At 37.0% G+C, this 17,063-nt stretch overlaps 1 protein-coding gene and 1 long non-coding RNA gene across 4 annotated transcripts in view; one reads left to right on the top strand and one right to left on the bottom strand.

The window, feature by feature from the left end:
- LOC118552072 (uncharacterized) overlaps positions 1-7,420 on the bottom strand; it is a 230,351-nt gene extending 222,931 nt beyond the window's left edge. For both annotated transcript variants that reach the window (XR_013447164.1, XR_013447163.1), the window contains exons 1-3: positions 7,211-7,420; positions 5,303-5,376; positions 4,391-4,482 (exon numbers count right to left, since the gene is read on the bottom strand). This is a non-coding gene — a long non-coding RNA (uncharacterized LOC118552072). The remainder of the gene's footprint in view (positions 1-4,390; positions 4,483-5,302; positions 5,377-7,210) is intronic.
- KCNH7 (potassium voltage-gated channel subfamily H member 7) overlaps positions 1-17,063 on the top strand; it is a 639,535-nt gene that overhangs the window by 118,983 nt on the left and 503,489 nt on the right. Inside the window, exon 1 of one of the 2 annotated variants that reach the window (XM_078070894.1) lies at positions 11,025-11,099. The exons of the other annotated variant lie outside the window; for it this stretch is intronic. The gene's annotated coding sequence lies outside the window, so the exon portion shown is untranslated. Of the gene's footprint in view, positions 1-11,024; positions 11,100-17,063 lie in introns of those variants that run through there. 2 annotated transcript variants of the gene reach the window in all.

The following is a 17,063-nucleotide window of genomic DNA, read 5'->3' as shown; positions in this document are numbered from 1 at the left end:
TTTTTATCAGTTTTCCTTATATGTTCTATTACATCTGGTTCTCAAAAAAGAGTCTTGTGGCAGAAAGAGGGAGGAAAATAAGACTAATTATCCCCATTTCATAAATAAAAAAAACAGAAACATAAATTGGTAGAGTAAGAAATTGTTGAAACTAGGAGTTCTGATTCCGATGCCAGACTTATTTCTATACATCAGAATAAATGATGGGGCAATTCTTTCTGTTTTTAATGCCCACTGAAATCCATCGTCACTAAGTGAATTCAGTATGTTCCTGAAAACACCCCCAAAGAGGTGTGAAAGAGTGAAAGAACATTGCCTTGGGTTTTACAAGATACAGGACTTGGCCTCAGTTGAAAAACTAGAATTATAACACATTCCTTTCTGGTTTCATAAGAGGATTAAAGATAATTTATGCAAAGCTCTTGGCACAATACTGGGCATATAGTAAGTGTTACAAATAGCTATTATTAAGAAGGAAATATGAAGCTCAAAAGATCCTTGTGGATCATCAGCCTTGCACTGAAGACAGGCCCTCAAAGATAAACTGAACTGACGATGGATTACCTGAAATGGACTGCCAGATCTCACTCCTGAATTCCAAGGCCACACCATCTCCTGTTAAGTTTCTAGCAATGACTTTATCACTGCCATATTAACACTGATTAGGAAGAATATATAAGTGTTCTTAATGTTTGCAGATCTAGTTCCCTTATTTACAGGCACATATAATTAGTTAGTTTGGTTCCATCCAACCAGTACATGAGAGCCTATCTTATTCTTAGCACTATGCAAGACAGGTTTAATAAGCAAGCAAACATATAAAACTCAGAACTGTACCAAATCCAATATATGTAGCTAACATAGCAGACAAGAAATTGTAGAATAAATAAAAACTCAGCCTTATAATTATATGATCATTCCTGGATATAGTGTGTATGTTTGTGTGTGAATGTGCACAAGTACATGCATGTATATGCATGTATGTATGTGTTAATGAAACAGCATACATGTCCTGATCACATAAGCAAAATCTATCTATGTAACACATTGCTTGTAGGCAAGAAAAATGAGTGAGTGGGTTTTGGCCAGGACTCAGAACTGAGGAGACACTGCCAGGTGCCAAGAGATTCTAACCAATTCAGTATCTAAGAAAAGAATTTATCACCCTTTTAGAGAGGGCAATAAATGGCCTGAGAGAAAAACAGGAAGTGTCACCTAGTAACCACTTTACAGTAGCAGGCTTAGGCCAAAATACTTGCTTTATGCAAAAATATAGAGAAGACACCTGTGGGAAAAAGACATTGCTAAGCAGGGGGCTAATGTTTCAGAAGAGAGGATTCAGAGCCAAGAAGGAACATTTATGTAGATAGACATAAAACAATCTGATAAATGAGTAAAGTTATTTTTGAAAGTCCAGGAAATGGTTAGTATAATGAAAACAAATTTCATATTTCTATGCAAATACTGAAGTGATGCACATCTCAGTATATTTTTTTGAAGATTTTATTTTTTAAGCAATCTCTCTGCCCAATGCGGGGCTCAAACTTATGACCCTGAGATCAAGAGTCACATGCTCCACCAACTGAGCCAGCCAAGAGCCCCTCAGTATATTTATTTTTAACTCTCATAAATAGATATAATTATGTTGAAGCGAATATATAATGTAGAAATTACAAAAAATAAATTTGTAGATAACTATCTTCTTCATAAAACAAATCACTGAGCATTTCCTTTACAAAGTAAGTTCCACTTGTGCATTTAAGTTTAATGTTCAAAAGATGGTAATTTAGAAATAGCTGTGGTTATGGCATACAATGAAAGGTCTGCCATAGTCAGGCATGCGCAGTATAATAAAATAACACTGCACACTCAGATCATGGTTTTCAGTGTCACAGAAATTCAAGCATTATAATAGATGGTCTACAAGTTAGACAAGGAAATTGCCTTACTAAAAAGAGAATATAATATATCTCTAGTCTGATAGAAAAATGAAAAAATTGAAAAGATCCAGTCTTTAGGAACATGAGTCATCAAATGTTAAATTGTTGAACTATGATTCTTCTCTGATTCCATAATACAGAGACAGGAGTATTCAGTTCTTACTCAAAATTGATTTTTAGAGAAAAATAAACTACCAGAGATTGAATAGTGATTTCTATAGTCTAGTTACAGTGAACAAAAAACTTGAACAAGAAGTGAACAAATTTGTGAGAGAAAAAGATACCTAATTATACCCAATGCAGAAGTACATGGAGAATGAAGGGACGTACAAGTAAAAATTAACTCATAAAACAGTTGTCTGGCTTTAATGATTGGTTGATTTTTTTAAGAAGAAAATATATGGGGTGTGAGTGTAAGTGTGATGTGTATTTCTCCTACAACTGTGATTTTCTACCCTGACTTCACATTATATCACCTGGATCACCTGGGAAGCTTTTAAAAGCGAGAGAGTCTTGTGCCTCACTCTAAAGTAATTAAATCCAATCTGGAGGTGAAATGTAGGCATTTTTAAAACATTCTCCAGATGACAACATGGTGCAGCCATGGTTAATAAGAGTGACCAACATCAACAATAATTAACACTAATTCAGTCTATACGTGCTGGGCACTTAACTCACATTCTCTCATTAGTCCTCATAACACTATGGAGTTGGTATGGTTTTATTCCTAGTTACAAAAGGGAAAACTGATGCTTTAGAGAGGTTAAGTAACTTGCTAAAGTAAGTATAGGGATTAGAAAGGAGGGAAAAAAAGGATTATCTGATTTCAGGAACTTACAATGCACTTCTATTGTAAAATCTACAAATTTATCCAATTATTTTTTAAACATTCATTTATTCACCATTTATGTTTTGAGTTCCTATTATGTATTAGAATTTAGAAATACTATAGATAAATGGACATGCGCTTGCCCATGACCCATGCCCTTGGGGAATTCATTTCTAGAATATTCTTGCTCTTATGCCTAGAGTGTAGCTGTGAATACTGATGTCCCTATGACCCTCAGTGTATGTTCCCATCTGTCTTTAGCAGCTCTTCAGATAGGAATTTTACAGCAGCTGTACAAAAGAATTTTAAGTTGTTACATGTGCAGTATTCTTTGCTTGGACCTCATAATTCTAAAGCTTTGGAAGGTTGTTGGCTGGCTAATACTTAGTACAAAGTTGGGTTTCTAATAGGTTAATTAGCCTTTCATAGAGGTGTGTTTGACACCTGTCTCAATTGAACATACCTGCTAACATTTATATCCACTGCTCCTAGCACACTTCCCACCTAGAGTGTAATAGATCTTGAATAACTTTATTTAATTGAAGTGAACCAAACTGAATGCTGATCTCAGTTACCAAAGGATTTGTCATTGTAGGCTTCTTTTTCTTTCACAGGCCTAAACCTTTTACTTCCAGACCTGTTACTGGCGCTGGATTACTAGATGAGTGCATCCTGATGGAAGAAGGCCTTATTTAGATAAATGACAATTCTGTTTTGTGTCTTCTGCTGGGATCTATTTTCTTGTGATGTGTGTATTCACTGGGATGGGAGGTTTATAAAAGTGCCATGTACCCTACTGAGTCCTTCATTAAATATTAAGTGGATATTAATGGAATTAAACCTTAAACTGATTCCAGAAAATTAAAATAAGCAAAGTCATCAGTTGGTGGTGAGGTTTTGTACTTTAAAGTGTATATATACAATTACAGGAAAGACTCTGGGCAATGAGAGGTTTTAACTTTGGGAGAGAAAAAGTTGTAGTAAAGTCTCTGATGTAAGAACACAAATGTTTCCCCATGGAAAGATGCATTAAATCTTGGCATTTAAATGCCGAATTTTGTGTCCTGTCAAGAGCTATCAGAGAGAGATTCTCTCCAACTAGACACAAATGGAAAGAGAAAAATCTCCCTTTCGTGAACCACTGCTTTCCATGTCTTCTTCCTTAGAATCTGGCTGGAGGAAGGAGCCTGAAAATGAAACTCAACCTTTTATATTTGCATAAAAATGACTCTTTCAGGGCTTTACTTAGAAAGGTGAGTGGAGGGGGAAAAATAATCTAAACCATTTTTACTTGTGCAGACCTTATTTGAGCATCCAGCATCATCAGTGAAAAGCTGTCAGAACTCTTGGATCTGATAGCAAGGACTGGCCACAAGCCTCAGCGCAATGAACGGGCCAGCACATTCAATTTTAATTAAGTCCCCATGCCAGGAGAGAGAGCTTTGGGGGAAAGCAAGCTTTGGGAGTGCCATGTGTTCACAGAGTTGCTCTATATTCATGGAACCATTTGAAATAATTGCAGCTGGTGTGGACATTTAACTGACCAATTAAAAGAATTTTATCATTTGACTCCTGCCAAACATTTGATATAACTACAAAATGATTTTTGAATTATGCGCACCTTTATGGCTGTTTGTTCTCCTGGGAGGTGAGGCTTTCATCCAGAATTGCTGTCTCTCTTGAACTCAGGCCAGCTCATCCTCTTAGAGTTCCCTGTCACAAGGAGTAAGTGAAAAATAAACCATTCCATCCTTCTTGCAGAAACACCAAGGACTCTGAGTTAATGTTCTTAGCCCAGCTACAAAGAGGCAGAGGAGGCCAATTACAGCTGTCGAAGGCAAGCTGGACTTGGTCTTCGCAGGTAATAAGATCTGCCTGACACTCCCCATCTGCACCTTCCTCGCGCCAGTTGCTATCAAATTACATTTCCCATAAAGAAATTAAAGAAAAATCGAATCCTGCACCATATGTAGATCCAGCTCCCCAGTGTTATCTACATTTGCCTTTGCCATAGTGACTGTTAGGAGAAAGGATCCTTGTGACCTGCTCTGCTACTAAATTAAAGGTGGATGATTCTACTGTTAAAATATGGCTTTATGCCAGTAATACCACCTTCACATATTATGTTAACATCTTTTTTTTAAAAAGATTTTATTTATTGGGGCGCCTGGGTGGCTCAGTCGTTAAGCGTCTGCCTTCGGCTCAGGTCATGATCTCAGGGTCCTGGGATCGAGCCCCACGTCGGGCTCCCTGCTCCGCGGGGAGCCTGCTTCTCCCTCTCCCCTCCCCCTGCTTGTGTCTCTCTCTGTCAAATAAATAAATCTTTAAAAAAAAAAAGATTTTATTTATTTATTTGACGGAGAGAGACACAGCGAGAGAGGGAACACAAGCAGGGGGAGTGGGAGAGGGAGAAGCAGGCTTCCCGCCGACCGGGCTCAATCCCAGGACCCTGGGATCATGACCTGAGCCGAAGGCAGACACTTAACCAATTGAGCCGCCCAGGCGCCCCTTATGTTAACATCTTATCAGTTACCTTAGGAACAGGGGGCTGACCATAGGTTCAGTTTCAGTGAACCATTTTTCCTCATTCTGGAGTGCAGAAGGAGACTGTTTTTAAGAAAGGAAAGAAAGAAAGACAAGAAAACACATTCAAGTTAGAAGTCTTATCACAAACATTTCCTTTCTGAACCCAGAGTTGGTGCTGTGGATAAAGAATGGGAAGCAATAGTTTTTCTTAATAGCACTGAAAAGGCTCAGAACATTTCTTTGTTAACTATAAGGCTGCGGTTGATAGCACAGTAAGGAGAGGAGCAATAGGAAGTGTGTAAATTGGGAAGGTGCTTAAAATCAAGTCTTACCTCTTGATTGTTGCTATTTATTTGGCTTATTTTTCTTTAACCTCTCCCAGTACATTGCCTCTTTTCCCTTTGCCTATTTACATGGAATAATTCCTTTCATCTTAAAAAAAAAAAATGTTATCAGGTCACCTCAAGCCCCTGTTCTGCTATTGTATAATCTTTTTCTTCATCTTCATTATTATGGTTTTGAAAATCTCACTTGCTCACTTCCCATCAGTGTTTCAGTTCACTGCAACTTTCCTTAGCATCCCACTAAACTGGGACATCCCCAATTCAAGGCGCAGGTTTTAGTCATCCCACTCTTAACTTTTTGACCCAGAAATATTTTACTACTTTTTTTTTTTCTCTTTTAAACCCTAGCCATATCCCTTGCCTCATTAATATCCTTTCCTAGTTTTCCTTCGACCTCTGGTCTCCTCTTATTGCAACAAACCCATCCCTTTTCTTCTCTGCACTGTTGTGATCTTAGTGCAAGACACTATCCTTTTTTGTCTTTATTACTTCAAAACCCTCCTGATGAGTATCCTTCCACTGGCTTACTGAACTTTCAATCCTGTCTTCTTGTTGCCTTTCCTGTAGTTTTGTAACAACACTCATTTCTTCTCCCTTGCCTTATTAAAATTTTGCAGTGGTCGTTAGGATAAAACTCAAACTTCTTACCATGTCCTGCATGTGTCTTGGTGACTGCTTCTCACCCTCACCCAACACTCACCCACGGACATGAAGCCATACCAAATTATTTGCAAGTTACCCGACTGCTGCATTCTCTTCCTCATACCTTAAATATATCATCCCATCTTCTAGTAAAGCCTTTATTCCACTTTTTCCTACCCATATTTCATGACATATTTCAAATCTTACCTCCCTGAAAAACCATCCCAGACACCATATGCAGACAGCCCGATTTCCTTCTTCATTGCTTTCGTTGCACTCGTGCTTGGCTCTATAGCCACTTACACTGTTTTGCAATGGTCTGTATCCTGTCACTAGACTCATCTTTTTCGAGCAATGGACTGTTTTTTTATTGATATTTTCCTACTATTTAGAATAGAGCTTGACCTTAGTCACTCCGTACTTAGAAGAATGTAGGGAATTAAGAAAGGAAGAGGGGAAGGGAGGAAGGGAAGAGATACGGTGCTAGCCCAGAAGTCATCCATCTGTTCATCCATCCTTAAAGTAGTGGACTCCTTAGGAACCACCCTCTTCTACTCTTAGTTTGTGTGGTTCAGGTGGAATTAATTCCACACTTGGCTTCAGGGCTGGACATATGGATTTTGAAAATACAAGTATAAATTTTTCTGCCAATTCTGAATGTGAAAGCATTGAAAGCTCAAATATTTCAGAAATAGAAAAAGTGTGGTGTATGGTTTCTAGAAATACATCTATTGGAAGTGAAATTGTATACTCCTTTATCATACGTATCAACAAAGCTAAGATGTCTACTAAATATTCAGCAAGTATTATATCCCAAAAGTCTAATCTATGAATGACCTCATTACTTTCAGAGCTGAATAAAATCATCTACCCATGCAAATGAGTCCTTGGATGGGATGCAAGTTTACATACTATTTGTGAAAACTTACTTGAACTTTTGCCTAGAAGATCCTTATGCATATTCTATATGTTGATATTCTTTTGGTGTTTATGGCAGAACAGCTATTTTCGACTCCTGACTCTTTTTCTTTTTAATCAGTCATACAATCCTTCCTCTGAGATGTCCTGGCAGTTCCGTACTTCCTTTCCATCTCCAAACTTCTTATTCTGCCATCACCTTTCTTAGTTATCTCTGGTACCAGTCCCTGGAGAAAATAAAGGCATACTTCACCTCTCCACACTCTCTTCCACCAACACAGAAGTAGCAAGGTGACAAAGACAAAAACTATCCAACCCACAGAAGTATTTTTCAAAACCCAAATTATAACAATTTGAGGATTTCACATAAAAGTTAAATTTCCAGCTTACTTTGAAAAGTAAGTTCCAACAAACCTAAAGCCCAAGTTCTTGCATGGTAACTATTGTGAATTGAATTGTGTCCCCCCTAAAGGATGCATTGAAGTCCTAACTGCCGGTACTTATGAATGCAGTCTTATTTGTAGATGTAATCAAGGTAAGATGAGGTAAAACTGAATCGAGGTGGGCCTCAATTTAATGACTGGTGTCCTTTTAAGAAGAGGGAAATTTGGACAGAGACATAGATGGAAGAGAACACTGTATGAAGATACACAGACATAGGGAGAACACCGTTGTGGCAGAGATTAGAGTGATGCATCTACAGATACGGAACATTTAGGATAGCTGTCTATGAAGGGGCAAGGAAGGATCCTCCCATAAGGCTTTAAGAAGCACATGACTTTGCCAACATTTACATTTAGAACTTCTAACCTCCAGAACTGGGAGACAAGAATTTTTTATTGTTTTAAGCCACCCAATTTATGGTATTTTATTATGCAGCCTAAGACACTAATACAGTAACAATGGGCAAGAAATGAACAAAGGCTGCTCCCTTTAGATGGGGCTTATGATCTTCGGTTCCAGGAGTTAAGGAAAAACCCTGTCCTCTCCTATGGTTTCTGTGTCATAAAGGCTAAGTGTCAGTGCCATCTGCCATCTTATGCTCAGTCAGTTTCCCCAATTTGCATGATGCCTTTTGTCCTCATAAGGCTTTGAATTTGTGATATCTTAGTATTTGTATATTAATTGATTCATTTTTATTTCAAGTTGTGTATTTTCTTTAACACAACTATCAAAAATATCATTTTGTTATTGCTGCTGCTGCGGTTTTTGATGTAGTTGTTTACATTTTGGATATAGGCTTTATCTTGACAAAAAGAAAAAAAAAAAGGAAAGAAAGAGAAATATCCAGGTCTTTCCCCAGATATTGATATTTTGTGCTGGATAATTCTTTGTTTTAGGGGTAGTCTTGTGCCTTGTAAGATATTTCTTGGTATCCCAAGCTTCTACTCACTAAATGCCAGAGGCACCCCCATAGTTGTGACAGCCAAAAATGACTCCAGACATTGTTAAATATTCCGGAGGGGGAGAGAGGTGGAGGTGGAGGGTGAGGGAAGAGGTGGGAGCAGAATGACAAATCTGCCTCACTGAGAACCACTGTCCTAGGCTATTTTTCACATCTAGTCTCATAAAAATAAATAAACACAGTAGCACACGATAACAAATGTTTCAACATAACAAATGCCTCTCAGAAAATAATGCACACTTTTGTCTTGTCACCTTCCGTACATCTAGTTCTAAAAATTTTCTTCTTTTAGTCTGTGACAAAAAGTGTTAGCTGTTTCCCAGTATCCCTTTGGCTATTCTGCCTTAATAAGAACACTGACATTTATTTGGGCACACTGCCATGCAGATAGAAAACTTCATTCCCTAGCTGAGTGTGGCCAATCAAAATATGTAAATAGATGTAGATGTTGGCCAATGAGATCCAAATGGGTGTGCTACATGGAACTTTCAGAAAGTGCCGTTAAAGAAAGGGTTTACTCTTATTATTTCTTTTTTGCTTTCTGCTGCCTGGAATTTTAATGTAATGGTTGGGTCTCTGGCAGCCATCCTGAGGCAATGCACTAAAAATAGAGGAAAAACAAATCAGAAGTCTGGGTCCCTGAAACAGAGCAGTCGCCATATCATTTCAGGACTGCCTCCCTTAGAACTTCAATTCAGAAGAGAAAAATAAAATTTTATCTTGTTGACATCAGTCTTATTTCAGGTTTCTTACCACATGGAATACAGCCTACTTGTAGTTAACAAATAGCCCGTTCCAATTCTAAGAAATTCTCCTGAAGTTTATTTGATGATAATCTGTATTATTTCAATATTGGTTCATACATAGCTCTCTTTAAAGTTAAAAAATATCAAAGTGTTTTTTTGTAATATGGCAATAATAATATATATCTTATGTTTCAGATCAGAGATAATGTATATAAAGAACCTAACACACTGCCTGTATGAAAATATATTGCTATAATCAACCATGAGGGTGATTATTACCATTTTAATTATTATTAGATCTGAGAATATCTTCCTTTAGAATTCCTATGATCTAGGGAAATTATTCTACTGGTCTTTACAGTGTCTTTTTTGGGTGGCTAGGATACCTGGCTGAGTGAAACTTACATATATGACTTGTTTTCTTTTGTGTTATATGTAAGTATAATATTAAATACACAAATTAATATTTTAAAAATTTGGGGCACCAAAATGTTATGATACATATACTCTTTTAAATTAAAGTGCATTTATTTCCTGTAACTTGAGATCTGACATCTGACATCACCAGTTGTTTTTTAAAACTTATAGATGCCTGGGTACCACTTCTAGAGAATCTGATTTGATTCTTGGATTCAGCCTAAACACTGGAATGCTTTTAGAGCTCTCCAGTTGGTTAAAACTCGTAGCAAAGTTTGAAAACCACTGCTTTTCACAATAGTCAGGACAGGTAATTTTCCTACTGTTTGTTACAGTTGTCAGAGATCACGAGCCTGGCACCTGAAAGGAGTGAGCAAATGTTGGCTCTCCAGGTTGCCAGAGTGCTAATCAACATAATTATAAGATTTGCTTATTTTTTCATCATATTCTCCTCTTCTGATACTCTTTTCTCCCTGTCAGTCATTGGCCATTCTAAAATAGGAAATGGATTGACTATTTAATTTTTTAAAAACTATATATGAATCCTTAGAGTAGCAGTTGAAAAGAGATCATCAGAGTGGGTTGGCATCAGGATGGATTCCTCTGGCATTTTTAGCCACAACCCATTGTTTTTTTTTACTTCTTAGTATGGACCTTTGTTACTACTACCACTGTCTTTTCAGACTAAACTGAAGGGCAGTTAGGAAAACAAAGGAAAAAAAAAGAAATTACTTCTTCTGCACCTTGGAAACTGTTTTATAACAAATTCCAAGATGAAATAAAGCAATACAAAATGAGGGAGTGATATTCTGTTTTTTTAAACCACTCAATATTTTAATATCCATTTTCTATGAAAAATAATTCATCACACCATTGTTCCACCTCCTTCAAAACTCAACTTGCTGAAAAATTATAGCTTATAACAATCTAATTTTTATACCTGGAGGTTGGTTTTAAAATACACAGAAAGCATATTATTGCTTGTCCTAAGTGGATCTTATGATCTAGGATTTAAAAGAAAACATTATATATACCCAATTGCTGATGTCAAACAGGTTTTAATGTGGCTCAGCTTTAATGAGAGAAAATGAAATTTGAAAATTGAACACAAACAGTTTTATTTGAAAAGGTCAAAAGTGTATTCCTTTAAGTTGGTTGTAAATACATTTTTAACTTTTTGAGGGGAAACTCTCATACAAAATACATTAACAAGGTTGTTATAACAAGGAACTATCCATGTTAACATCTCTACAGGTCAAGAAAATAGAATATTGTCAGCATCTAGAGTACCCTCCAGTTACTTCTTAATCCCACTCTTCCCTCCTGCAAAAGGTAATCAACACCCTGACTTTTATGGGAAATATTTATTTACTTTTCTTTATAGATTTATTAATTAAGCATGTATCTATAAACATTAGAATTAGTTATGTCTGATTTATAAAATATGTGTATATATTTATAATTTATGTAAAAAGTATTTAAATTTTATATAAATGAAGCCCTTTTGGGTCTGTCCTCTTTCAATCCACGCTATGCTTGTGACATTTATTCATATAATTTCCTATAATTGTAGTTCACTAAATTTATGCTACACATTATTTCATTGTGTTAATATACCATAATTTATTCATTACCCTTCAGAAAAACTTGATTGTATTCAGTTTGAGGATATGGCAAATAAGACTCATGAATATTCTTGTACATGCCTTTTAGAGCATCCAACAAAGGTTGGTGTGATAAAGACCCTGACATGCAGGGAACTATGGAGATGATTAATAGATGGGCAGCAAATAGTAATATTATTTAATTCAGGGCATCTGGGTGCTCAGTCAGTTAAATGTCCAACTCCTTATTGCAGCTCAGGTCATGATCTCAGGGCTGTGAGATGGAGTTCCGCATCCAGCTCTGTGCTCAGCAGGGAATCTGCTTGAGATTCTCTCTCTCCCTCTCCCTCGAGTGCGTACACGCTCTGTCTCTCTCTCTCAAATAAATCCTTAAAAAAGAATATTACTTAATTCATACAAGGATAAATGTCCAGGAGACTGAGAAGAACCCTATCACTTCAGCAAGAAATATTCTTTACCCAGTGTTGAACCTGAGCTAGTTCTTAGACCCCAAATCCACTGACGACTGGAGAAAAAGCTGGATCCTCAGGAGGCAGAACACAGTAACACCATGGCAAGTGTATGCAGTAATGATTTTCTGAGTCCTTTCTCAGGGCAACATACATAAATTTACTCAGGTTACCATCCACTGGCAAAAAAAAAAGCATGTCCAAATGTTTTGAGGACTTTTGGACCAGGTTTGAAGTTGATATTGATACCAGCAAGCCTGATGCATCATCATGGTCTGCTGATCAAGACAGAGATTTATGTGGGGGCAGGTAATAGTGTCCTGACACAGCCCCAGCTCATAGGGGGTCAGCTGGGTCCACAGACTGAACTGGTGATCATTTCTGTGTTCCTGAATATATAATTGTCAGGCACAACAAATGGTAGTTGGCAGAACCATAGCACTGGTTCCTTGGTCTGCGGGGTAAGAGCTGTAATAAGTGGGGAATTCAGAGTGGCAGCTGCTGAAACTGTCAACACCCTCCTCTACCAAAATAATAAATAAAAACGATACTCCTCCCAGAGGTAATGACTGAGATTATTATCACTTTTAAATATCTAAAGGATGTGAGAGTAATATCCTCATTTTACACCCATTTAATTTTCCAGTCTGACTCCTACATGGGGCAGACATATCCAGGATGATATAGTAGATTACCTCAAACCTGAGCAATTAATAGCCTATTTATAACGGTGGTGTCTCATGTAGTATCTTAGCTAGATAATAGATTAGCTAGACTACATTAACGTGGTCGCGGGTATATAGCCAATGATCTAACAAATGCACGCTTTTTCATGTCTATGGGATGGGGAACCAGAAATAGTTCACATTCACATGAGATGGATAAAGTAAATATTTATTATCTTGCACACAGGCTATGTTGATTTCTTCAGTCTTCATCGTAATAGAGTCTAAAGGGACCCCAACCACTTGCACATTTCATATGAATTCCACATTTCACCATATTAATGACATCAATTAATCATACCAAATGAATAAAAAGAGACAAATCCCTGGAGGCTATGATAAAACACATGAAATTTTGCTACTTGGGACACATGACCCAGCAGACCGTCTAATGAGAGCGGTACCTGTGATGAGAAAATGTACTGTGTAGAGTTTATAGCAATGTCCAGTAGAATTCCAACACATAATCCTGGGGTTCCAGAAAAGGCAGAATATTGTATACCAATTGTAAAACATCCTGGTATGGGGGCGCCTGGGTGGCTCAGTCGTTAAGCGTCTGCCTTCGGCTCAGGTCATGATCCCAGGGTCCTGGGATCCAGCCCCGCATCGGGCTCCCTGCTCGGCCAGAGCCTGCTTCTCCCTCTCCCACTCCCCCTGCTTGTGTTCCCTCTCTAGCTGTCTTTCTCTCTCTGTCAAATAAATAAAATAAAATCTTTAAAAAAAAAATCCCCTGGTATGATACTGAGCCCTGGTAAAAATGGACTAGGAGCCTGGTAAGGGCTATTAAGCAACCATGTAGCTCATCTTGAGCTGAGTTCCATCGGACCCACCAAGTCATAACATCAGGTGGAATCTGCACCAATTCATCACGAGATGAAAGTCATTCATTTTGAATCAGATAGAAGAAGGGCAAAGAATATGAACCACAAGGCCAGGCAAACTAGGTCTGGTGCCATATATCCCACTGTTGCACCTAAACCTCTCCCTTGGCTCATTGTATGGTCTCTAACAGGGGAGAGATGGTGAGCATGTAAAGCAGAATAATGGACCCCCAAAGATACCTACATCCCAATCTTCAGAAACTGTGAATATGCTAGGTTATGTGGTATAGAGGGTTGCATAGTGTCCCCTAAAACAATTCGTGTCCACCAGGAACCTCAAAATATGACCTTGTATGGGAAAAAAATCCTTGCATATATAATTAAGGCAAGGATCAAAATGAGATAATAATGGTTTAGTGTGGACTCTAAATCCAACGAAAGTGTCCTTATAAGAAACAGAAAAAGACACACAGTGATACAGAGAAGTTGATGTAAAGATAAAGGCAGAAATTGTAGTAATGCATCTATAAGCCCCATACCAAGGATGGCCAGTAGCCACCAGAAACTAGGAGAAAAACACAGAATGATTTTTTCCCTCAGAGGTTCTAGAAGGACTCAACCCTATGGGTACCTTGATTTTGGTTGTTTGGATTCCTAAACTGTAAGAAAATAAACTTCTCTGGTTTTAAGCCACCCTGTTGTGGTAATTTATTAGAGCAGCTCTAGAAAATTAATACACATAGCAAAGAGAAATTAAGGTTATATATAGAAATAAAGTTACTACTCAGCTAACCTTGAGATGGAGATTATCCCGGATAATTCAAGTGGGCCCAGTGTCATCATTCAGATCCTTAAATGTGAAAGAGGTGGCAGAAGAGAGAGAAGCAGGGAGATGGCAGCATGAGAAGGAATCTGCCTGCCTATGATGGCTTTGAAGATAGAGGAATGAGACCATGAGCCATCGTTAAGCGTCTGCCTTCGGCTCAGGTCATGATCCCAGGGTCCTGAGCCATGGTCTCTAAAGGATGGAAAAGGCAAGAAAGTAGATACTTCTCTAAAGTTTCAGGAAGGAAGTCAGTCCTGCCAATGCTTTTCTTTTAGCCCAGTGAATTTCCTCATTGTCCCATGAGAAGTAATTGTATCCTTAAATCCCTTCTTGTAACTTTTGCTCCTGTTGGTCCTTTTGCGTGGGGCTTGGACAGTTTCCCCTGTCCAAATTTTATTCATTCTTCAAACATAATTCAAGTCCATCCTCCTCCAGAAAGGCTCTTTCTGGTCACTTTAGTCCTAACCAAATATTCCCTTCTCAAATTCTCTGTAATATTAATAATCTATATCACATAATCTAATACATTCATATATTTTTGTCTTATATCCTAGTGACTAATATATGCTAAGCTTGTCTTCCCAAATAAGTTTCAAGCAATATCAGTCAAAGTCCCAAGCAGAAACAGATGGCAATCACACGCAAAGTAAGATCATTTGAGGAGGGTTGATTTACAAAGGGACTGTTTATTAATAAGCGGGTGAGGCGAGGTGCAAGGGATTGTGGAATAACCCGGATATAGCATCAGCAAGTTAATACCATCCCTAGGCAGGAAGGCATAAGAGGGAAGGACTAGATACCAGAACTCAGAAGGAGAAAAAGTAAATTATAATCAGCTGCCTTGAGAGGAATAGTGACCACTGGTTCAGGAGCTGATAGTCCTGCATGGGACCTGGGAAAGGAATAAATACCTTGGTCTTAACTCTGGTTGGTGCTTTCATTGACAAACCCAATTAAAATCATAAGGCAAAAGAGTCCTGTTAACATAGTTCATATGATTCTGCCTCTTGGGGGTAAAAACAGTGTGGAAAATATTGGAGAATGGATTAATAGAGGCAACAGAATAAGGGCTTTAGTATCATTCAAACCATTCAGAGGTCGTGGCAGGACTATAGGAATAGTGTATAAACATACACTTTATAAACACTCATTAATTATATCTAATGTAATACAAGAGAAAGAAGCTATGTGACTGTGTTAATTAAATAAATGTTAATTACTTACCGTGTGATAAACACTCTTCTTTAAGTCCTGAGGATATAGTGGTAAACACAACAGAAAGAAAAAAAAAAAAACTGCTTCATAGAGATTGCACATGTCATGTTAGCAAGAATATATGATAGAGCTATAAAATACTTTGTTATATGCCAGAGATGTGCTCAAATATAGTCCAAATCTCATAATCAAAACCTTCCTCCAAGTAGTTTAGTGATTTATAAAAGTTATGAGACAAAATAGATGAATCTCTTTAAAAGTTATATGTGGATTTTTTAAAAAAAAATAATGCTAAAAAATTGCAGTAAATTATGTTTTAAAATGTCATTGTTTGTATAAATTCCCCATTGTGTTTGCTCTATGATAGATAAACATGTACGGATTTGATATGTAAATTAGAGCCCTCAACCCTAAAGCTCAAGTGAATGTGAGTGTACTTTGATACAAATAAATTCCACAGATGCACAATACTCCAGCTTTCAACTAAACTCCAGCCAAGCTTCAGCTGAGTTTGGCCCCATGCATTACCTCTTTGATGAAGATCGTTTTGCTATGAAAATTAGGCATGAAATTCTTTAATTTTAACACTGAACTTAGCCCCTTTAGGTTGAAAATTTCTAAGATCACTTTCTTTCCATTGTATCTGAAAATGTTTATATTATTCACAGCCAGAATAATTATATTCACTTGCTTCTTTGTAAAAGCAGATCATTGTTTATAAGATCAATAGTTTGAAACAATTAAATGTAATAGATAAAAAAATCTTATGAAATGTGAAATGTTAGCTCTTTAATCAATTATAAAACCTTTCCCCTTCTCTATTCATCAAAAATTCTATTAATTCTTTAAGGACTTATTTCTTCATCTTCAGACCGGAATTTCCCTATCTATTTTTGTGTGTGTGTGTGTGTGTTTCTGTGGCCATTTGTATGTGTTTCATGACAAATAACCACATGATATATTGCTTTTAGAATTTACACCCAGTTAATATTGGTTTATCTTCAAATACTGAATTATCTATCAAACAGTAAACATTATGTAACAGGACACATTTGTCTTTTCCCTTTAAGTTCTCAAAAGCATAAAGCTAACTTTGATTCTCAATCATAGGATTTACACTAAGCTAAATGATCAGTGTATTTGTTTCTCCTTTCACTTAAATGTATATTTGAAAACTGTAAAGATGTTAGGATATGTATTCACATGTAGAGTATATTTTAAAACCATTACTTTCTTTTTAATGTAGTCTTTCTCAAATACTTGCAAAAGCATAAATAATAAATTGCTTAACATTTTATTTTTATTTTTGAAAAGTACTGGTTCATATCAAATGTCCCTAGTACAAGAATGTCTCCATGAATAATTTTTGCACATTTATGAACTATTCTTTCTCAAGTAATATAGTTACGAGCTTTTAGAGAGTCATGATTCTACTAAATAAAATACAAAAACAAAGAGGTGCAAAAAGAAAAAACTATTTGTTAAAACATAAAGCTTTGTAAAAATTATAACTTAACTAAAATTACGGTGACATACTGCCCAGTTAATCTCACCCAACAGCGCACTGTAGGAACTGGCAAGTATGTTTTATAACCCTAACTGAATTTTTACTCGCTGCAAAAATAATGGCTCTTA

Source organism: Halichoerus grypus, chromosome 4 (assembly GCF_964656455.1).
Source record: "Halichoerus grypus chromosome 4, mHalGry1.hap1.1, whole genome shotgun sequence".
NCBI classification, from domain to species: Eukaryota; Metazoa; Chordata; class Mammalia; order Carnivora; family Phocidae; genus Halichoerus; species Halichoerus grypus.
This window is presented reverse-complemented; position numbering and strand designations above follow the sequence as displayed.